The sequence below is a fragment of the Hippopotamus amphibius genome, chromosome X (genome assembly GCF_030028045.1).
Source record: "Hippopotamus amphibius kiboko isolate mHipAmp2 chromosome X, mHipAmp2.hap2, whole genome shotgun sequence".
Classification (NCBI taxonomy): Eukaryota; Metazoa; Chordata; class Mammalia; order Artiodactyla; family Hippopotamidae; genus Hippopotamus; species Hippopotamus amphibius.
Window position 1 is genome coordinate 128,335,761 of NC_080203.1, and position 22,832 is coordinate 128,358,592.

Consider the following 22,832-nt stretch of genomic DNA (forward strand, 5'->3'; position numbering starts at 1 on the left):
TTAAATCGCACAAATCCCTTTGTACTGCAACCAAACCGAACGCAGGCTGGCTGACTCTGAGCCATTCTGGCGTGTGTAGAGTTAACCAGGTTACCGGGCTTCCTAGTTAACTTCTTTCACCAGGAATGCAATTCGTGTTTACCTATATAAGGAAACCTGTTAGGCTGACCTGAGTTTGGCGGATTTTTGCGCTGACTGGGAGGCGTGGAAGCACACAGCCCGGAGAGGGGGAGTGATTCCGAGCTGGACAGAGCAAGCTTCCTGAACGCCCCAGCCATTCAGCTGATCCGAGGCAGCCTGCCTGGAGGACCTACAGGTTTGCCTCTTCCAGATCCCAGTTGAGGAACAAAAACCCCGTCCTGGGAAAAATGGGGAAGCCGGTGAGTCTTACCGATCTCTCTCTGCTTGCTTCTGCTAAGGGGCACGCCTCACTGCTCTCACCCAGGAAGCAAAGGGAGAGGCGTCGTTCGTTCAGCCTCTAACCCCACGGCTCCTTCCTGAACAAACACAATGCTTCGCAAATACCTCCAGACAACTTTTCCTGCCTGCTTTGTACCCCGAGAATCCACAGGGGCAGTGATTTTCGCACCTTAGACATTCCAGAGAGTGTTTTTTACTAGCCCAGAGTTTCTCTCCCACCGCGATGACCAAACTTTCTCATCTTTGTTGCACTCTGAAAGAGTGGAAATGAGCCCCGGGGTGCTTTGCGAGAAGGCTGAGTCCCCAAGGAAGTAATAGTAAATCTAAGTGGGGTTCTTAAAACCACAGGCAGTGTGAGAGTCTGCAGAAGTGCAATTTGTCACTAAAAAGGCAGTCTGAAGGTATCATTTTTCATTCATGCGGCAGCAAAATCCTTGCATCCTGCACATGTAATAAAGGACACCTTCTGAGACACTGAGGAAAGAAAGGAGCCGAGCTGGGCTCTTTGTTCTAGACAATGTAAAGAAGCCCACTCTTGCATTTTGACAAGTAGTGTATGTCTATTTATCTATAAGGCAAGAAAGACGAAGAAAGGCTTTATGTCAAAGGCATTGCGGTCGATTGAGTTAAAATTAGGCTTTATTCTATATGTGGACAAAAATTGAAATCTGAATGTAATTAAACATGGAAATGTGAAAGTGTTTAGCAGACTTGCAGGGGAATTTTAGTAATACTCAGGAATGGTCAATTATAAGAGGCAACTGAGTGAGAAAGAAGAAAAAACTATTCCAGCTGAGTTCTGGGGCGTAGGTGAAACTTTTGAAAAGAAAATCTTTTTTTAAAAAAAATAGTATAGCCATCCAACGCGATTTTGGAATTGGCTACATACTTTTATTTTTTTCATGGCAAGGTGGTTTTCTTAATTGAGCGAGCTTAGATAATTGTTTTGAATGCTGTGGCTATTCATCTCTCAGAGAAATGTTGTCGTTTTCTGTCCCGCACAGCGACTTAATCCTAAGGGTTTGGGGAGCAGGCAAGTGGCACGAGGACCCAATTTCCAACTTATCATATTAAGAAATTAATTTCTTAAATTAATTTCAAGGAAAGTAATCAGCGCAAACAAGCAGATTTGAGAGAATGGCCACTTTGGAAACAAATTGCAAGTCACAGTCCATTCCCTAGTCGGGCTATTGATTTAATACAGGGATTGGCAACTGCTTATTCGTAAAAACAAAAGCTACGGCCAGTTTTATTTAAAGCTCTCGACTTGAAAAAGCCTTACTCTTCGGGGTAACACAGTTTAAATGAAACCTACTCACCTCCATGAGAATGAAACTGAGAAAAGCAGTGTGTGGAATACAGTAGATGTCTTAGTAAATAAAATTAATAACACAAGCAACAGAACTGAGGAGACTAATGAAATGTTTTAAAGCTTGTTATCTCCTAGATGCTGCTCAGAAAAACAGGAGTCTTGATATTGTATTGCTTTCGATGGGAATTAGTAACCCAGGAGACACAAAACACAATTTTAAAATATACGGTTAATAACAGATGTTGATACCGGGTTGTCTCACCCTGCCGAAGAGATGGCGCCAAGCCAAATCAACTAGCACGTCCGCCGTTTTTTCTGTGAGTTGATATGTACACAGTTATTATACACTAATTACATCAACAGCCAAGGGAGTATATAACCAGAAAGATAGATAAGTCTCCTGGGGTGGGGAGGGCTGGGGGTAAGCTTGGGGTTTGGGGAATCTCTTGTTTAGTGTTCTCCTTGCCAGTGGCTTGTGAATCACTGTCAATGACTGGGAGCTCTGATTCCTGAATCCACTTACCTTCGGCTCCTCGGCAGCTCATTTGGGGGCAGGAATAGTGATTATTGTATTTAACACTTTAGCGTTAATAGAGTTCCAAGAGGATTCCTTCTTGAAGATTAAAGTTATTTCAGCGTCAGAACTAATCCTCCTATGAAAGGCAGGTAGGATGCAGTGGTGCTGCATTAGCTCTTTTCAAGTCACTGGTGTTGTGTGCTTATGTGGACATTGGAACCATTTGGCAGCCTCCTTAGGTGTGTGAGATGTTAGTAAGTGTCCTGGTTAAGGAGACTGAAAAATCCTGGTTGGGGGGGGGGGTGGTGGAAAGAGAGTAATGGAGCCTTAATATGGTCCTTTGCTAACATGTGTCATGACTCCTTGGAAAAGTGCAGCATATGTCGTATGGTTTGCTGCAGGTTTACCTGAGGGCTCCTTTTTTGCCTGATCATCCCAAGGAACATTCTCTAAGGCAAAGCTTTCCAACAGATGGGCCACAGAGTACTGGTATATGATAAGTGAGTGGCAGACATGCCCAGAAGTTGATCCCTCTTGCCATCTGGGTCATCAGGCTGTGCCTGGGCTGGGCGTATCCCCCTGAAGGTTATCTGTGGACCACATAGCTTCCTCAGTTTGCCCCAGTATGTGGTACAGATAGGATCAATTTCTGTATCTATCATGATGTGTAAAAGCTAGGAAACCATCTTTGACAATCCAGGCCCAGAATACAGATAGAGCCAGTCAGAATTCAACTACACTGTGTTAACCTGCGCCTTGGGGCTCAATGTGATGAAAAATACCCTCATTTTTATCATCTTTCATGCTACAGTGGGGGTATCAAGGTCCTATGTATGTCATCCAGTTTGCCCTCTTTATTCTATAAAGAATTTAAAGAAGTATTTGTGTGTTGTCATCGATGTTGTTCTGTTCTTAAAGATCTCCTAGAAAGCTGATGGCAAAGTGTTTCCTCTTGGGATCCTTTCTAATGTTGAGTTATCACTTACACTTCCCTTTCTCAAACTACTATCATGGTTTGTTTGGCTGAGATGCTCCTGCCACCAGTGTGGCCTAGTCCAGAGGGAATGACATAAAAGAACCTGGTTTCAGAAGTTATTTATTAAATGTAAATTCTTTCCTTAGACACTGTACCAAATTTGTACACAGCATTCCTATCCCTGGTGAACTTTCTCTGGCTTTCTCTGCCTACCATTTGACATCAATTACCTTTTCAAAAACATTTTGCGTTATTAATTCCTGTTACATTCATTCAGCAAATATTTATTAAGTGCCTTTTGAAGTCCTATGCTGAGTACTCAAGAGGAAAAGGGGGTATATAAGAGACAGATGAATTTAAACCAAATCTTCATGCAACTGATAGCATTTCTGCAAAGAGAAATCTCATTGCCTGAATGGTATGCAGCATAGGAAGTATGATTTGCTACAAACTTAATTTTTGGCTGATGGTCCTGAGGGACATTCTTGAAGTCAGAGCTTTCCAACCGGTGGGCAGAACACAGGTAACACACAGGTCAAGATGTTCATGTTTTCAGTGACCAGATGATTTCCAGGTCAGAACGTGTCCGGTAGATGCCAATGAACTTGGTGTACTTACAGAAGAAAGATGCCACCTTGCTCCCTACAGAGCGTCCCTGAATGACAGGGAGCAGAATGATACCTCTTTATATTTTGCTGATGTGTTTTTCAAGACCACATTTTCTTGGATTGTCAGGGGTTCCTAGGGCACCGCATTAAGAAGAGAGATTGCCAGAGTTCTAGGTAACTCGAGAGTTTTATACTGGCTTTTAACCACTGGAAATTACTAACTGTCCAGTGACAATCCTTATGAAGCTGGCAAGAGCATCTTCTACTTGTAAGGTTGTAGCTGTAAGGCTTAGAATCAGGGACCATGAATTAATAACCAGTTTGCACCAGTAGGATTTTCCAAGTATCTAGGGCATTGGCAAAACCAATTTAAAATATATTTATATTTGAAGAAGGCTTGGCTGGTGAGGTGATAGACGTGACTAGACTAGGACTTCTAGTTAAATGTAAAAATACATTTCCATTTTTTTAATTAATTGCTTGCAGTCACATATAAGAGAATCTTCTGTGAGTGAACCTTTCAGAGAAATTAAGTTACTTTATATATTATTGCCAAGGGTTCAGTTAATTTTATTTGTTATTTAAAAGGAAAATAAAAATGGATAGCAGTGCTTTGTGGAATATAGCATTCTCAGATATGCTTGGTGCTTCATGGCCGGATCTGCATAAAGATTGGCTCTAACTGCTCACCCTCTCTTGTGAGTTGCTCTTCACTTGTCTAAACTTGAGACAGAGATGAAATTAAGCAGAGCCTCCTCAATTTGACAGTTTGAGTTTTAACACGTGACAGAATTGGAATTTTGGTCAAAGAGCTTGAGCCAGGAAATACTGCATTATTTATAGGTATTGTTCTGCAACAGAGGCCTTGGTTATTTAAACCAAATTATTCCCCCCCATGAGTATCTAATTGTGTAGTTATTTAGATCTGTACTGACACACTCATCATGCATTGCCTTGGGGAACAAAACAGTATATAAACTACTAGAGAATGGATAACAAGTTTACTCGAACTGATATACTTGGCTTAAAGCTAAGAAACAAAAGAATAGCAGTGTTTCCCAAGCGTCTTCCAAAGTAGTGGATGGTGGGTTTGGCCAAGTCATCTTAAACTTCTCTGGGATTCAATTTCCTCATCTGTCACTGGAGACATAAATACACAATTCACTGGACAGTTATGCGTATTGAAAGCACCTAGCACGAGGCTGGGCATGAGGCCAGTCAATATGTATTGGTTGGATCTGAAATGGGCAGGAGTGAATGAGGCCTCCTCAAGTAAACAGTTAAGGGTTGAAGAAGTAGAAGATGAACGCTGGTGTCCCGTGTGTAATTTTGCCCACTTGGTGATGTAAAATATGCTTTTCAGTGAAGCATGATATACTTTCTAATGTCTTGTACCAGGTCCTCTTTTCTTATTTGTGTTACCTGTTTCTCCCCTGTAGGTTTTGTGTTTGAGACCCTTGTTCTAAAAGCTTCTTCCTTCTGTAGCAATCTGTATTATCTCAAATGGAAGTTTCCTCCTTTTTAAGGTGTTTTCCCCAAAATAACACATTTTGTAAGCAAAACAAAAAAATTCTCATTTTGTACTTGTTAATTTGACAGCTTCAAAGCTTTTCCAACAGCAATGGTGGGAGGGACTGGGCTAGTAAATTCACTGATAAAATCCACTTGTTTTATTAACAATATGTAGACCATATCCCTGACTTCAGTTCATAACAGTGATTTTCCAGGGGTCTTGAGGATGGACTTCTCTAAGGTGTTATGCCCCGAAGGTCATCCTCAGATCCTGCTCTTTCTCCCACTCCCCACCCATCACATCCCACCCCAGTGGAATATAGCATTTAGTCTGATGTGGCTCCTGTGATGTGGACAGGATGTGTCCTTTGGGCTGATGTGCCCTGACAAGGGTTCACTCCTGGCTAAGGCAAGTGGGGACCATATGCTGTTGGTTTGATGAGGAAGCAGTGCAGCTGTATTAGTCAGCTTAGGCTGCTATAACAAAATACCATAGGCCCAGTGGTTAAATACCAGGTATTTATTTCTCACAGTTCTGGAGGTTGGGAAGTCCAAGATCAAAGTGTCGGCAAATTCAGTATCTGGTGAGGGCTCTCTGTCCAGCTTGCAGATAGCTGTGTTCTCACTGTGCCCTCACATGATGGAGAGAGAGCAATCTCTCTCCCTTCCTCTTCTTATAAAGGCATTAATCCCATCATGGCAGCCTTCCCCCCATGACCTCATCTAACCCTAGTTACTTCCCAAAGGCCCCATCTCCAATATCACCACATCAGGGGGTTAGGGTTTCAATGTATGAACTTGGTGGGGGTGGGGCCCAATTCAGTCCACAGAAGTGGCTTTATCAAAACATAGATCAAGTGACCCGATTTCTGACTTATTGAACTTGAGATATCATCTATTGTAAGATGCAACATTAAGAAAGAAAAAAAAATTGTTCCATTTAGACTGTAGCAGTGTTTTCTTAGCATTGAAACAGTTTATGCTACACTTATTAAAAGAATTCTTTTAGGCTTATTTAGACCAGTGTTTTACAAAATCATGTATTCCTCCTGTGTATACATAAAATAGAAAATATAGGCAAGATAAACTGTTTAAGATTCCAACTTTTCTAAATCACTGTTCAATCGTCATGTGTGTGCTTTTCTGCACCATGCCATTGTGCTCTGTGCCAAAATACAGCATTGCTTTTTTTTTTTTAATTTATTTATTGTTTTTTGGGGGGTACATCAAGTTCAATCATCTGTTTTTATACCCACATCCCCATATTCCCTCCCTCCCTCGACTCCCCCCCCACCCTCCCTCGAGTCCCCCCCACACTCCCCGTCCCAGTCCTCCAAGGCATCATCCATCCTTGAGTTGAACTCCCCCTGTTATACAACCACTTCCCACTAGCTATCTGTTTTACAGTTGGTAGTATATATATGTCTGTGCTACTCCCTCACTTCGTCTCAGCTTCCCCTTCGCCCCCCGCTCCCCCCAAACCTCGAGTTCTCCAGTCCATTCTCTGCATCTGCATCCTTGTTCTTATCTTGTCACTGAGTTCATCAATACCATTTTTAGATTCTGTATATGTGGGTTAGCATACAATATTTGTCTTTCTCTTTCTGACTTACTTCACTCTGTATGACAGACTCTAGGTCTATCCACCTCATTACATATAGCTCCATCTCATCCCTTTTTATAGCTGAGTAATATTCCATTGTATATATATGCCACATCTTCTTTATCCATTCATTTGTTGATGGGCATTTAGGTTGCTTCCATGTCCTGGCTATTGTAAATAGTGCTGCAATAAACATTTTGGTACATGTTTCTTTTTGGATTATGGTTTTCTTTGGGTATATGCCCAGGAGTGGGATTACTGGATCATGTGGTAGTTCTATTTGTAGTTTTTGAAGGAACCTCCAAACTGTTTTCCATAGTGGCTGTACCAACTTACATTCCCACCAACAGTGCAGGAGAGTTCCCTTTTCTCCACACCCTCTCCAACATTTGTTGTTTCCAGATTTTGTGATGATGGCCATTCTGACCGGTGAGGTGATACCTCATTGTGGCTTTGACTTGCATTTCTCTGATGATGAGTGATGTTGAGCATCTTTTCATGTGTTTGTTGGCCATCTGCATGTCTTCTTTGGAGACATGTCTATTTAGGTCTTCCACCCATTTGTGGATTGGGTTATTTGCTTTTTTGGTAGTAAGCTTCATGAGCTGCTTGTATATTTTGGAGGTTAATCCTTTGTCCATTGTTTCATAGGCAACTATTTTTTCCCATTCTGAGGGTTGCCTTCTAGTCTTGTTTATGGTTTCTTTTGCTGTGCGAAAGCTTTTAAGTTTCATGAGGTCCCATTTGTTTATTCTTGATTTTATTTCCATGATTCTAGGAGGTGGGTCAAAAAGGATCTTGCTTTGATGTATGTCATAGAGTGTTCTGCCTATGTTTTCCTCTCGGAGTTTTATAGTGTCTGGTCTTACATGTAGGTCTTTCATCCATTTGGAGTTTATTTTTGGGTATGGTGTTAGGAAGTGTTCTAATTTCCTTCTTTTACATGTTGCTGTCCAATTTTCCCAGCACCACCTATTGAAGAGGCTGTCTTTTTTCCATTGTATATTCGTGCCTCCTTTGTCAAAGATAAGGTGCCCATATGTGTTTGGGCTTACTTCTGAGTTCTCTATTCTATTCCATTGATCTTCCTTTCTATTTTTGTGCCAGTACCATACTGTCTTGATCACTATGGCCTTGTAGTATAGTTTGAAGTCAGGAAGCCTGATTCCACCAACTCCATTTTTCCTTCTCAAGATTGCTTTGGCTATTCGGGGTCTTTTGCGTTTCCATACAAATCGTAAGATTTCTTGCTCTAGTTCTGTGAAAAATGCCATTGGTAATTTGATCGGGATTGCATTGAATCTGTAAATTGCTTTGGGTAGTACAGTCATTTTCACGATGTTGATTCTTCCAATCCAGGAACATGGTATGTCCCTCCATCTGTTTGTGTCATCTTTGATTTCTTTCAGCAGTGTCTTAAAGTTTTCTGCATAGAGATCTTTTGCCTCCTTAGGCAGGTTTATTCCTAGGTATTTTATCCTTTTTGTTGCAATGGTGAATGGGAGAGTTTCCTTAATTTCTCTTTCTGCTCTTCCAGCATTGCTTTTTAAGGAGCATCTCTACTGTTGCTGAGTCTCTACCAAAAGGTAACATCCAGAACTATATTTCTTCCTCAAATAGTCCTACCTGAGAATGCAGTTATCTTTTCATGCCCCCAGGAATATCCACCAAGTGACTGCACTTGTCAGTGAGCTAATTCTTTAGCCCTTCTGACACATGTCCACAAATGTGTTAAGAACCAGCACTGTTGGTGGGTTCCATAGATCTCCTAGGTATCTGTCCAGACAACTTTCCTCTAGTCCCACCTGAGCCCTAAGAGGATCTCTCTCGGGCCTGGGGGAAGCCCTTCCTCTTTTTCATTTCTTTGAGAGGCATTGCCAAGCATGTGACTTCTCTTCTCCTAATGTGGGGGGCTTGTTTCAAATAATGCCTAGAACTCAATAGAAGTGACAAAAATATGAACTTCTATGACCAAGAAGGTTCATGGGTGGGAAATGACAATTATATCATGACTGCCCCTTAGGCAGCAACAAGTTTAAGATACATCTCAATGTCAGCCTTGTTAAACTGGAAAGCATTTCCCCTGAGACCTCAGGAAATAAGAGTGTATCCCCCCCATCCCAGAGGGATGCCTAAAATCTCAGTATTAGAGAATGATTTAATTGTCTTTTAAGACATCAAGAGTGTTTTAGTAGAAATTAATGGCTCTAGAGAGAGCAACACATGTAGTTGCCACATTTACTGCTTTGGCATGGGTTTCTTTCCCATCAAGATGAAGTAAGAGACCAAGAGCCTGTGAAGAGGGGACAAGGAATGGGATAGGGATGAGGATACAGGAATGGAAAGAGGGCAGGAAAACAGAAAAAAAGGAGAAGCTCAACATTCATTCAACAATATTTATCAAATTCCTGCTTTGAACCAGGCATCACCCTACATGCTAAGACCAAAGTGGTGCCTGCACTCCAGTCTAGTGTAGGAGACAGCTGTTGATGACATATCATGCAAACAAGAGTAAAAGTCTGCCTAGAATAAAAGCTGTATAGTTATATGTTGCCATGAGACTGCACCAGGAGGATTTAAATAATCAAGGGAAGTCAGAGAAAGCTTCCCCAAGAAAGGGATGCTTCAGCTGAGAGGTAGTAGGAAAGAATATGAGTCAGTGTTTGGAGGAGTAGGAAATGGCCAGACTGTATCAGGGAGTTTTCAACAAGGGATGATATTTGTCTTTCAAAAGACCACTTTGGCAGCAACGTGGAGACGAGATCGGGCAGGGGCATCAGAGTGAATGTGGGTGAGCCTAAGAGAGGGGTCCAGGGCAAGATGATATCTACTTGTACTAATATCCTGGAGGTAGAGAAGTGGATGATTTCAGTTATATTTCAGAGGTGAAATAGACAGGAGTGGGTAATGAATTGGATATGAGCAATGATGAGGGACCAGGAAGAGTCAAGGCAAACTCCCCGGAATTTGGTCCACCTAACTAGAGGAATAGTGGCATCATTAATGATGAAGGGAACAATGAAAGTTGACCTGACTTGAGGGTGGAGAGAGGAATCAATTTGTAGCCTGATGGAGTGGAAAACACACAAGCTTTGAGGCAGAAAGTCTAGCTCATCCATTTACTAGCTTTGTGGGAAACACAAGAGAAGAAAAGGACCTACAAAAACGAAAACATTTACTAGCTTTGTGATGCTAAGTTTCTCTGAACCTCAGTTCTCCCATCTTTAAAAATGAGACCATAAATATCCACCTCACAGGGTTGTTGGAACAATCAGCATAACTTCAGATGTGGTGGAAGGTGGTACCTACGTGAGTTACTGTTATTACTCTGAAATTGACCAGCAGTTAAGCCTAGAGGAAGAGTGGCTATTTTCAAGAACTTCCTAGGGGGTGGGGTGATGTGTGAGAGTTTTGACAGCTGCGATCTCAACACTCTGTAAGTTTACCTTAGTGAAGTTTCGCCTTGTTGATAATGTACAGGGCAGCTATTAGCTTCAGTTGTCCAGGGAATTCCTTCTATTTCATTCCAGCCACCTCTTCTCCTCTCTCTCAGCCTGGATTAAGGGATCCCATATAGTAATAAACTACATTGCTTTTCTCAGCTGAGATCCCTTATCACTTGTAAGAGGACTATAGGATTTAGGAAAATGTAACCCGAGAGTTTGCACTAACAGATGAGCACAGTCGATTAACTACACACTCCCTGTAGGATTTGGGTGAAGGCTTTCCCATTCTGTTTTTCTAGCATCAGTTTAGTGAGAGCATTTTATACGACATATGTAATTCCACTGCCCTTGAGTGACCTCAGCAAATTCCTTTCTGGCTTCCAAATATTCCTTCATTGAAGGGAGCCATTAGACAGTGAAAGCTACAGCCATCGGGTTAGAAGAACACTGGAATGGGCAGGTGAGGGGGCAGAGGAGATTAAGCCCCATGGAATCCAGGTATTAGTGTCCGTCCTGCAGGTGTTCCGGCATCGCAGGATCCTAGTCACTACTAGAAGTCTGCCCCTGTTGCCTGGTTCCACTGCTTTCCCTCTGTTTTTGGCACACTTTTGTCTCTTTATAACCACATTTATCTCTCACTGAATTATCAGAAAGATTGTGTCCCATCCAGACCCCATTCAGTTATTTTTCCATGCAAGAAACACTTATTTTCATGTAGAAAAATGGGTGGGAGAGAGTGGGAGGCATTTTGTTTATTATTTCACTTGTTTTGGTGGAAGAATGTGAGACATTTGTATGAATTTTCGGATAACCAAGTTGTGCTTGGTTCTGCTCTGGATATTTGAGCGTTTACTGGATACACCCAGATAAGGATTTGGGTGTGTGAGAGCAGTGGAGAAGGAAGTGGAGTGGAAGCTGTTATCTTCCGCTTCTTAATCAGAAGTCTTAGGTATGCTTTTAAGAGCTTCCTCTTTCCAGTACGTTCTCTGCCTTTATAATTTTTTCTCTATGTGGTCCATTTTGATGCAAATGCATTTCAAGATATAAGAGCAATTTAAAAAGGCAATTCTAAATCCGAATTGTATCTCCCAGAGGGGCTGCTATTTCACTTCGTAAAGACTCACTTGGCTTTAGTTTTGCTGAGTTCAAAGCAGGAGCATTCCATAGAAACTTCTAATTAGCATCTGCAGTAGTAGTTGCTCCAAGTCTGGATGTTTGAGGAGTCACAATGCAATAGCAGGAAGCCGGAGCTAGACAGTGTCAAACCAGAGAGAGTTCACTCTGCCTGTGAATGTAGTTACCTGCCAGTAAATCATTTGCCAATAGTTCAACGATAAAGAAGGAACCTAGTAGAATGGTCCAAAGTGAAGGTCACAGCAAAGAGAAAGCACATCAAACATTACAGTGAATGAAAAATGGTGAGAACTTCTGTTTCCAGAGCCCCAAATAAAGTTCTTGCAAAGATAAAGATGTGAACTTTGCACACCATCAGGCCTTCTGGTCTGTTTATCCTGCTCAGGAAGACTGAAACTGGGGAGGAGGAAGGTCTCTACCAACAGATTGTAGATCATAAATTAGTTAATAAAATCTGTCCCGTGTTATCTCTGAAACAGTCTATTTTATATATACTTGTCCATTTGATTTATTTGTTTCTCTGCTTACTCCAGGCTGTATTTTGGTAGCATAAGTCAATATGTGGGTTTCAGATTATACAAAAGTTTATTTTTAAATGACCTCCCTTCTGTGGGGAAAATAGCAGTAGAGTGTGTGCATGTGTGTGTGTGTGTATGAGAGAGAGAGTGTGTGCGTATGTGTGTGTATGAGAGAGTGTGTGTGTGTGTGTGTGTTGTATATAACTTATTGCTCTTGATCAGGAGTTTCACAGTGAACTTTAGATTTCAATATATAACACTAGTAATTCCAATGAAATGTGAATATTGTTATATGCCAAAATATATTTATCATAAAATTAATTTTTATTGCTGCTTCCAAGACCTTTTCCGGGCTTATGTAGTTCCTGTAGAATATTTCCACATATTACTGTTAGTACATCCAGTTCTTATTTTATCTATTAGGGTCACCGTGTATTATATAGTGACACTATATGTATTTACGCATGTATCTATGTATATTACATACATACAAATGTATGTTTCCCTTTGAAAGTTTGGATAAGCTGTAGCCATTGTTGACTGATTTTTTTTAAAGTCAGATGAAACATAAGAAAAGAAAATGTCACATTTTTTAAGACCAAGTATAATGATTGATTGATTGATTAGAATTTATAGAAGTTTTTTTTATTTTTTTAAGAACTTTTATTGAGACAGTTAACATGCAATAAACTGCATGTATTTAGAGTGTACAATTTGGTATCCCAATCTCCCAATTCATTCCCCCCCGCAAATCTCCCTGCTTTCCCCACTTGGTGTCCATATGTTTGTTCTCTACATCTGTGTATCTATTTCTGCCTTGCAAACCGGTTGATTTGTACCATTTTTCTACATTCTGCATATATGTGTTAATATGCGATATTTGTTTTTCTCTTTCTGAATCACTTCACTCTGTATGACAGCCTCTAGGTGCATCCATGTCTCTACAAATAAGACCAAGTATGATGATTTAGAAGTTATGTGGCAGTCCAAAGAGGTCAGGGGTAAAAGGAAAGAAAAGAAAAGAAAAAAGAGTAAAGGAAACAAAAGAGTAGCAGGAGATGATAGAGGAAGAGAGGTCTCAAAGCAACAAAAATCTACTCTCCCCTCCCCAGCCAAGCCCACCCTCTACAAACAAAAGCCGAGCTAACAAGCAGGTGGAGGGCGATAGGATCCAGAAAAGAGGGGGCGAGCCACAAACTGCTAGAAAATACCAGGGACCAAAGAAAGCGAAAGAGCAAGAGTGAGACAGAGAAAACACAAAAGGAAGAGTGAGAATGCAACGTCAGGGGAAATGCTTGCAAAGTGTAAGCAAATGGGCAGGAAAAGCCAACTAGAGAAGAAAGTAAGAAATGAGGAGTTAGCATCAAAAAATCAAGAAATATGAAACGAGACAAAAATGGTCATCATGCTTGCTTAGGTGGGGCTGAGAAGACATTGTTCTCAAGGTGTCTTGCTGAAAAAGAGGATTAGACGGCACAGAAATGAAAGCGGGCCACTGATGGAAGACAGCAAGAATCAGGCGAAAGGGGCACTGTTGGTCCACATGACAAAGCAGCCAACCAAGGGCTAGGTGCCAGAGACAGGCTGCGGAATACTGTCCTGGCAGGGTTCATCCCAGTGAAACTGACCCCTAGAGATGGCAGGGCTTGTCTAGTTTTTGTAATTAGTCGTATTCTGTAATAGCGTGAACACAATTTGCTTTTTTTTTTTAATAAATAAATTTATTTATTTATTATTTTTGTCTGTGTTGGGTTTTCGTTGCTGCACACGGGCTTTCTCTAGTTGCGGCAAGCAGGGGCTATTCTTCATTGTGGTGAGTGGGAGCTTCATTGTGGTGACTTCTCTTGTTGTGGAGCACAGGCTCTAGGCGCACGGGCTTCAGTAGTTGTGGCACACGGCTCAGTAGTTGTGGCTCGCGGGCTCTAGAGCACAGGCTCAGTAGTTGTAGCGCACAGGCTTAGTTGCTCCCCAGCATGTGGGATCTTTCTGGAGCAGGGATTGAACTCGTGTCCCCTGCATTGGCAGGCAGATTCTTAACCACTGAATCACCTAGGAGGTCTGCAATTTGCTTTTTAAATGTCCCTTCCTCAAAAAGGTTAGCAGGAATCCTGGTTCCTAAGCTGTGAGGTGCTCCAGAGTAGGCTGTCTCTTCCGGATTTAGTAAATGATTCTCCTAGAGCAGTGAATGATAGCCTGGTAGCCTAAAGAGTTAATCCTCCAAATGCCTTCCATAGTCCCAGGAGTCATTTATTGAGCCAGAAGAACCTGGCTTAATGTTTACTGAACACTTTAAATTTCTGAAGGGGAGTGGGAGGGAGAGGGTGTCCTATCTGAAACCATTTCCACTATCAGGCTTTACCCAAGTATCCAGTGCTTGACTCCCTACCTGCCAGGCTTAGAGCCTGTTCATGAAATTCCAAATCCAGCCTCTTGTGGGTTTGGACTCGCTCGTTTATTTTTACTGTGCTTCGCTCATAATAACTTATGTTTGTAATTCAGCAACCCAGAGAATTGTTTTTACGGCACATTCGGATCTTACAGTCAATCACACGTTTCAAGGTTCATTTCAGGAAATGAGTTTGACGCAGCAGGTTAACAGCGAATTATTCATTGTTACCTGCAGCAGGGTGTGATGTTCAGAGTGGCCCGGGAAAACTTACCGGTTGTTGAGTCGAAGTTACGCAGCTGTATTTGAAAATCCAGTGGGCAGTTCTGAAGATGGCAAACTTTACTTTGATACAGTGCCATAGCACCTCCATTAGTGCCCCGGTTAGAATACAAACATCTGCTAGCTTTTATTGCCCATATGTTACTTAAGATGGTCTGTTTCTTGATGACGTAAATCACTGGAATCAACTGACTATTTTTAAAGACTCTTAGTGTTTCCCTGAAACGATCACTCTTTACATTTGTTTAATAGATCATAGACCCTTTAGGCACACAGAAATTGTGAAGATCGTATTTTCTCCTTTCCTGACATTTTTCAAGGATGACATTCTGACTCAAGGACTCTAGCCTACTGTGGAATGGGCTGTCTTTGGGAGTTGTGTGCACCATAGGTTTACATCAGCACACGAGGTCCAAAGAAACCTCACATTTTCATTTACTAAATTTGGGAAGCTGACCTACTGGTTTGTGCTCACTGACCATGGCTTTGTGGATTTGCCTAGTTCAGTTTGCCCTGCAAGAGTTCACTCTTTCGTCCCCTGCATGCTTATCTTACCCTGGCATGTACCAGGCAATCTATTTGCCCTCCAGGCTGTGCTCGTGCCCAGCACTGATAAGCTTCAGGGCCACAAGGACCGTCACTTAAATTCCGACGGGCTGGCTGTATTCCAGGGCCTCTTGGTGGGCAATTTTAACTTACTTTTAAATGCAAGTAAGAGTTGGAAGCCAGTGGGACTGGTCAAGAAAATGAGTCATGAAACAAAAGCTCTACCTATGGGATAAATAAAACCCATCAGTTATGATCCCAGATTTGAAAATAGATTGGCACAAGGTGTAATGAATATTAAAATGGCTCTCCTTAGCCCACTGATTGGAAAGGCTTGGGAGGACATGTGCTTATGTACTGGGTCCTGCAACTTGTAGAATGCTACAAAGCAGGCCAGCAGGATGAGAACACTCTTGGTATTCCGTAAAACAGGGCTCCTAATCAAGTCCTAGGGTTGCATGGGGGCAGGAGGCTTCCGTGGAATTCCCAAGTGAAAATATTGGAAGATGATAATCTTAGGATTGTGAAAGTTTCTGAAGTTTGCCAAAAAGTTAAGACAGGACTAATTGGGAACTCCAAGAGACCAGACAGAGCAAATGTGAAAATGTTAGGTTGTAATGATTTCTTTCCACTTAACATCTTTTCGTTTCTTATTCTCTCTGGGTTCCAGCTACTGAATTTATGAAAATAGAAGGGAGGAAATGAGTGTGTGCAGAAGGGAAGCAATTAGGGGTGGGAAAAAAAACATGCCCACTGCCTCATGACTGGGGAGAGAAGAAGAATGGGTTGGAGAAATTTGAGGCCATTGCATGAAGTAAATGTAAGAACTACAATGTAGTGTTTAAAAAAAAGAATATAGCGTTCTACGAGTCACAAATAGAGGGATGTGAGAAGGAAGATAAATTACAGTTCAAATTAATTTCATTTAATTAGTGGAAAAGACAGTATGGTACTGGCACAAAAACAGAAATATAGATCAATGGAACAGAACAGAAAGCCCAGAGATAAACTATGGTCAACTAATCTATGACAAAGGAGCAAAGGATATGCAATGGAGAAAAGGCAGCCTCTTCAATAAATGGTGCTGGGAAAACTGGACAGCTACATGTAAAAGAATGAGATTAGAACACTCCCTAACACCATACACAAAAACTCCAACTGGATTAAAGACCTAAATGTAAGGCCAGACACTATAAAACTGCTAGAGGAAAACATAGGAAGAACACTCTTCGACATAAATAACAGCAAGATCTTTTTTGATCCACCCCCTAGAGTAATGGAAATAAAAACAAAAATAAATAAGTGGGACCTAATGAAACTTCAAAGCTTCTGCACAGCAAAGGAAACTATAAGCAAGACGAAAAGACAACCCTCAGAATGGGAGAAAATATTTGCAAACGAATCAATAGACAAAGGACTAGTCTCCGAAATATATAAACAGCTCATCCAGCTTAATATCAAAAAAACAAGGAACCCAATCAAAAAATGGGCAGAAGACCTAAATAGGCATTTCTCCAAAGAAGACATATGGATGGCCAAGAGGCACATGAAAAGCTGCTCAACATCACTAATTATTAGAGAAATGCAAATCAAAACGACAATGAGGTATCATCTCACACCGGTCAGAATGGGTATCGTCAGAAAATCTACAAACAGTAAATGCTGGAGAGGGTGTGGAGAAAAGGGAATGCTCTTGCATTGTTGGTGGGAATGTAAATTGATACAGCCACTGTGGAGAACAGTATGGAGGTTCCTTGCAAAACTAAAAATAGAGTTACCATATGACTGAGCAATCCCACTACTGGGCATATACCCAGAGAACACCATAATTCAAAAAGACACATGCACTCCAATGTTCATTGCAGCACTATTTACAATAGCCAGCACATGGAAGCAACCTAAATGTCCATCAACAGATGAATGGATAAAAAAGATGTGGTACATGTATACAATGGAATATGACTTAGCTGTAAAAAGCAATGAAACTGGGACATTTCTAGAGACATGGATGGACTTGGAGGCTGTCATACAGAGTGAAGTGAGTCAGAAAGAGAAAAACAAATACCGTATATTAACACATATATGCGGACTATAGAAAAATGGAACAAATCAACCGGTTTGCAAGGCGGAAATAGAGACACAGATGTAGAGAACAAACATATGGACACCAAGTGGGGAAAGCGGGGAGGGTTGGGGGGAATGAATTGGGAGATTGGGATACCAAATTGTGCGCTCTAAATATATGCAGTTTATTGTATGTTAACTGTATCTCCATAAAAGTTCTAAAAAATAAAAAAAAAAGCCTACATGAGTGGTCTTCACTTTTTCAGTATTTCAGAGTATTCCTTTCCTTCCTCCCTCCCTGTCTCTCTTACACACACACACACACACACACACACAGAGATGTGCACATGATGCAAATTATCCCCTTATAAATAAACCAAAATAAAACTAATACACATGCGTTGCTTTCCATCCCAGCTAAGGAAAGATACAGAAAAGAAGAACCCACTTTGTTTTCACAAGCCTCAGTTTTCCACAGCCACCATCACTAGCTGTCAGTGCCCTGTTAGGAAGTGCAGAGTGGCAGAGAGGTTAGGAGAACACACTTGTGAGCCATGTAGACCTGAAGTATCAACAGGATCTTCTGCCATACCACTTGCTAGCTGGACTGCCCACCCCTGCACTTTACTCCTTGACCTTGGTTTCTTTTACCACCTGCCTACCAGGGTCATTTACTGAGAGTAAATTAGAAGATGTATGTGCAGTGTTCTCTACAGAGTACGTGTCCAATAAATACTGGCTAGTATCATCCCCGCTACATTCCTGGAGAGCAGTGGCCCAATATTTGGTAAGCATGAGAACTATGGAACTGTCACAGGACAGTTCATGCAAAATGCACCACCTCTGGGGGAGGAGGTGCCCACTAACAAGCTTTTGACTTTGTTGGTAATACTGCTTTTACCTCAAATCACTCAGAATTGTTTAGACTTCCTTCATTGGTGCATGGACTTATGTGGGACTTAGGATCTCTTTGTTAATATAACTAATGAAAAGGATTGATAGCATGTTGAGACAGTCACCTGCCAGAGTTGAAGGTGGACATTTATTTTCTATCACCCTGTCTGTTCAGTTCACACTGGACAGCCTTATACCTTTAAAGAATCTTTCTGAGGCTAGATCAACCTGAATCTTTGCATATAAAGCATTACTCCATAAATCTGAACGAATGCTACTAATATATTCAGTGATTGCCAACAACTGTTGTAACACATGTTGGCTCAAAACTAGTTTTTAAGAGTTTTACCTGGTGACAAATTCTCTGTGAAATACTTGAACAAATGAAATACAAAGTTAAAATTTGTTTGGAAGATGTTATTTTACCCAGACTGGTTTTGTGTTTCCTCTTGGACCAGAAACATGTTAGTCCTTTTAGAAATCGACATGTCCTGAAGGCACATTTCAAGAGGGCAAAAACCCTTATCGACAACAAAATCCTGTTCCTATAAATATGCAAAGATGGCAGCAATATTGAATGAAGGAAATGAATATCTGTAGCAATTTCCTCTTCTTGTCACTCTCAAGGAAATGTTCTTTTGATGGGAAAGAAAGCCATGTTAAAGTCATCCTAGGATTATTAATAGTTGTAGATTTCCAAAGTACTTCATTGCTAAAGTCTACTTATCATAAACACTTAATTTCACTTTCTCCTCCTCTTAAATGCTGAGGCATAGATGAATGGTTTATTTGCTTGTTTTACTGAAAGGTAGATTACAGAACTTGTATCCCTCTGTAGTGTTTCATAACAAAGAACACTGAGGAAAACACTTAGAATTTCCTGTCCTTCAAATGAGCTGTATGAAAATTAAAGAGCACAAATCTTCCTTGCTAAGTGATCTTAGATCCTTAAGTATAGATGTTATATTTTCCTTTATACATATCTGATCTTTCCAGAGTGCTTATTTGTCATGATACCTTTCTGTGGACATATCAGTTACTCTCAATCTTACAGAATAACAAAAAAGGCAGAACAACCTAAAAGCTCAGCTTCAAAGAGCTTGAGACATCCTGACCTTAATGCCAGAACTTGGATCATCTAGTGAGACTGTGTAATTTGGTTTCTTAACTAGAAAAAATCATAGAAGCAGAAGCTGGGGCCTGCCTGCTTTACTGTACCGTGAGTGACCCTTCTGAAAGAAGGCACCTCTGTCACAGGGCACCTTTGTGTACCCACAAGCCTCCCCAGACATGCTCTCAAGTTCCATTTTGTAGGTAATGATATTTTTTAAACAATATACAAGATGGCACCTATGAAATTAGTTTTTCCCACATGCACATGGAAATAGTGTCCGTAAGTAAAGTTATCTGGAGTCAATGCAATAACACCAAATATGTGGTTTTGTTGGTTGTTGTTGTTTAGTCAACAATTTCTGCAAGTCCTTTGTGTTCAGGGAAATCTGCTGGATACCTAAGGATAGTCAGAATGTTTTCGCGAATCCAGCATCTTCTACAACCTTAAAGCGCACCGTTTGGTGGAGGATGAAGCCCTTATAATATAAAACACAAACCATTCATTTGTTCAACACCATTTATTAGGCACCTCTTTATTAGGCTATGGAGATGCACATTTCCTGCCCTCAAGGAAATTACAGTTTGATAAAGAAATTTACATAGGTGCTAAATAGAAGCACAAAGTGAACATTTTCATTAGAAGCATAACATGCGTATAGCACGTGTAAAGAAAGCTACGATCTGTTCAATGTCAGAAATAACAACCCTGACTTATGCTTATATCAATATTGACCTTGTAATGACTGTGTAATTGACAGAAAATGACTGAAACTGTTTTGCTGCCTGGGTCTTTTTTAAACTTATTTGCAAGCTATGGCTTCCATTTCCGTTGTCTACTTGAAGTGTAGTTTTGAAGTAGTTGTACCAGTGCCAAAGCTTTAGTGAGCTTCAGCATCTCCAGGCAAGAGGTAGTAAAGAAGCAGATGGCTGGGCTCTCCCTGCAGCACTTCTGATTCTACTGGTCTTGGGGCGGGGCCCGGGAGTCTGCATTCTGCAGGTGATGCTGCTGCTACTGGTCCAAAGACCCTATTTTGAAAAGAATCAGTTTAAGATAGGCAGGCACTATTGCAGTGCCTCCTAGATTCTGAGGAGAGAATGAAAAATGTAGGAAATATGCACTTCTGGTCACGGCCAGTGGAATGAAAAAACCAAACGTCCCAATTCACGTAGAAATGAAATAAATTCTTCTTCGGACCATTCAGGACCTCAGAACTTGTCCGGTAAGGCTTTAGATTGGAGGAATTATAACTTATCCAAACTAGTTCAACCGTCTGTAGTCAGTAGAGTCAACTTGTTAACCATGCAGCTGCATAACCCCCGCAGGCCTGATGAAAAGGGTTTGTTTGCTGTGGTTACAGAGCATTCGAGTTTCCAGTTTGCACACACACCCGGGAGAATTAGTAAACACTGTTGGCATGTTGGCACTTTGCTGTCCCTGATCACTTGCCCACACTGTGAGACAGAAGTTTTGAGTGGAGAAGCCCCACAAGACCCCATTGAGTGAGGCTCATGGCAAGGACAGATGGTTGGATGTGCGCTCAAAACATCCCCAAGGGCCAAGAAAATCATGTCCTTTCTTCTGTGTTGAGAGACACTCCATCTTTGGCGATTTCCATTTGTAATTTTATTGGTGCAGTGTGATAGGAAGAGAGCATTAAATGGCAAGACAAAAGTGATTTCTTGTCCTGGCTTAGCCTACACTGACCATTCTGTAACTTGTAACCTTTCGGGGTCAGTTCAGTTCTCTAGTCTGGAGTTCCTGGGTCTATAAAATGAGAATACAAGATGGCAGGGAATTTTTAAAGGGCCTTTACCATGCCATCATTTGTTATTGAGCATTTTTGAGATAATGTTAAAGAAGCTTATTTTGAAACATGCTCAAAGGGAATTTTTTAAAAGTAATAATATGAAATGACCATATAGCCCAGAAATTGTACTCTTGGACATTTATCCCAGAAAAGGGAAATGTTCACTGAAAAACCTGTACACATACATTCATAGAAACTTTATTCGTGTTAGCCTGAACCTGGAGAGAACCCAAGTGTCCTTCAACAGGTAGAGCATTGAAGAAGCTATGGTACATCTACACCATGGAACACTACACAGCAGTAAAAAGGGATGAACTACTGATACATTCAACAACCTGGATGAATCTCCAGGGAATTATTCTGAGTCAAAAAAAGCCAATCCCCAAAAGTTGTACACTGTATGATTCTATTCATATAATGTCCTTTAAAAGACAAAATTTCAGATTTGAAGAGCAGATTAGTGGTTGCCAGCAGTTAGGGATGGAAGGGAGGGAGGGAGGTGTACGTACTTACAAAAGGGTAATATGGAATCCTTGTGGTGATGGTACTATTCTGAATCTTGATCCTGGTGGCAGATATACAAATCTGTACATGTGATAAAATTGTATAAAACTAACTACACACACACATATGCATACACCACCCAATACATGTAAAACTGGGGAAATCTGAATGAGATCAGTTGATTATATCAATGTCAGTATCCTCCTTGTGATATACTTACCTCAATGAAAATTTCAAGTAAAAAATATTTTTTTAAAAGTCATACATACAGGGAACTCTACTCAACATTCTGTAATAACCTATATGGGAAAGGGATCTAAAAAAGAGTGGATGTATATATATGTATAACTGATTTACTTTGCTGTACATCTGAAACTAACACAACATTGTAAATCGACTATACTCCAATAAAAACATAAAAAATAAAAAAATAATAAACCCCAATTTTGGATTAAAAAATAGCCTAAGGAAATAATTTTTTTAAAAAGTTATACAGAACCTCATTTTTTGTGAGTCACTCTAGAAAACCAGAATTGGTGTTACTATGATTTATTTTTCTTATTTTTTAAAAATTTTTATTGGAGTAGAGTTGATTTACAATGTTGTGTTAGTTTCAGGTGCACAGCAAAGTGAATGTTATACATATACGGTGTTACTGTGATTTAAAATACCTAGTTACACTTCGTAGTTCTCGTTAATTAGTTGTCAACAGATCTTCTGTTCTACTTTTGTAAATTTTCTAGAAGTAAACTATGGAACATACATGAAAAAATAAAGTATGATCCTGTACAGCGAGTATTGGCAAACTATGGTCCACAGGCCAAATCCAAGTCTCCACCTTTTTTTGTGCAGCCCACGAGCTAAGAATGGTTTTTACATATTTTTTAATTCAAAAAAAATTCAAAAGAAGAATAATATTTTGTGACAAGTGAAAACTGTATGAAATTCAAACATGAAATTCATAAATAGTTTGGCACACAGCCACATTCATTCATTCATGTACTGTCCATGGCAGCTTTGGGGTGACTGACTCATAACGCCTAAAACATCAACTCTCCAACCCTTTACAGAAAAAGTAGGTCCACCTCTGCATGAGAGGGATAATTGCCCAGAATTTGCTAGGCTCTGAGGGCTTCCCATTGTCATTTGGGTTTCCTAAGGTAGCCCTGAGCAGAGACGTGATTTCCAG

The 22,832-nt window shown here is 40.7% G+C and overlaps 1 protein-coding gene across 6 annotated transcripts in view; it reads left to right on the forward strand.

Annotated features, from left to right (window-relative positions):
* Positions 1–209: 209 nt before the first annotated feature.
* Positions 210–22,832, forward strand: part of MID1 (midline 1) — a 371,359-nt gene continuing 348,736 nt past the window's right edge. For 5 of the 6 annotated variants that reach the window (XR_009050264.1, XM_057718033.1, XM_057718040.1 and 2 more), the window contains exon 1: positions 210–380. The gene's annotated coding sequence lies outside the window, so the exon portion shown is untranslated. Of the gene's footprint in view, positions 381–1,950; positions 2,050–22,832 lie in introns of those variants that run through there. The other variant, XM_057718035.1, reaches the window with a different exon arrangement.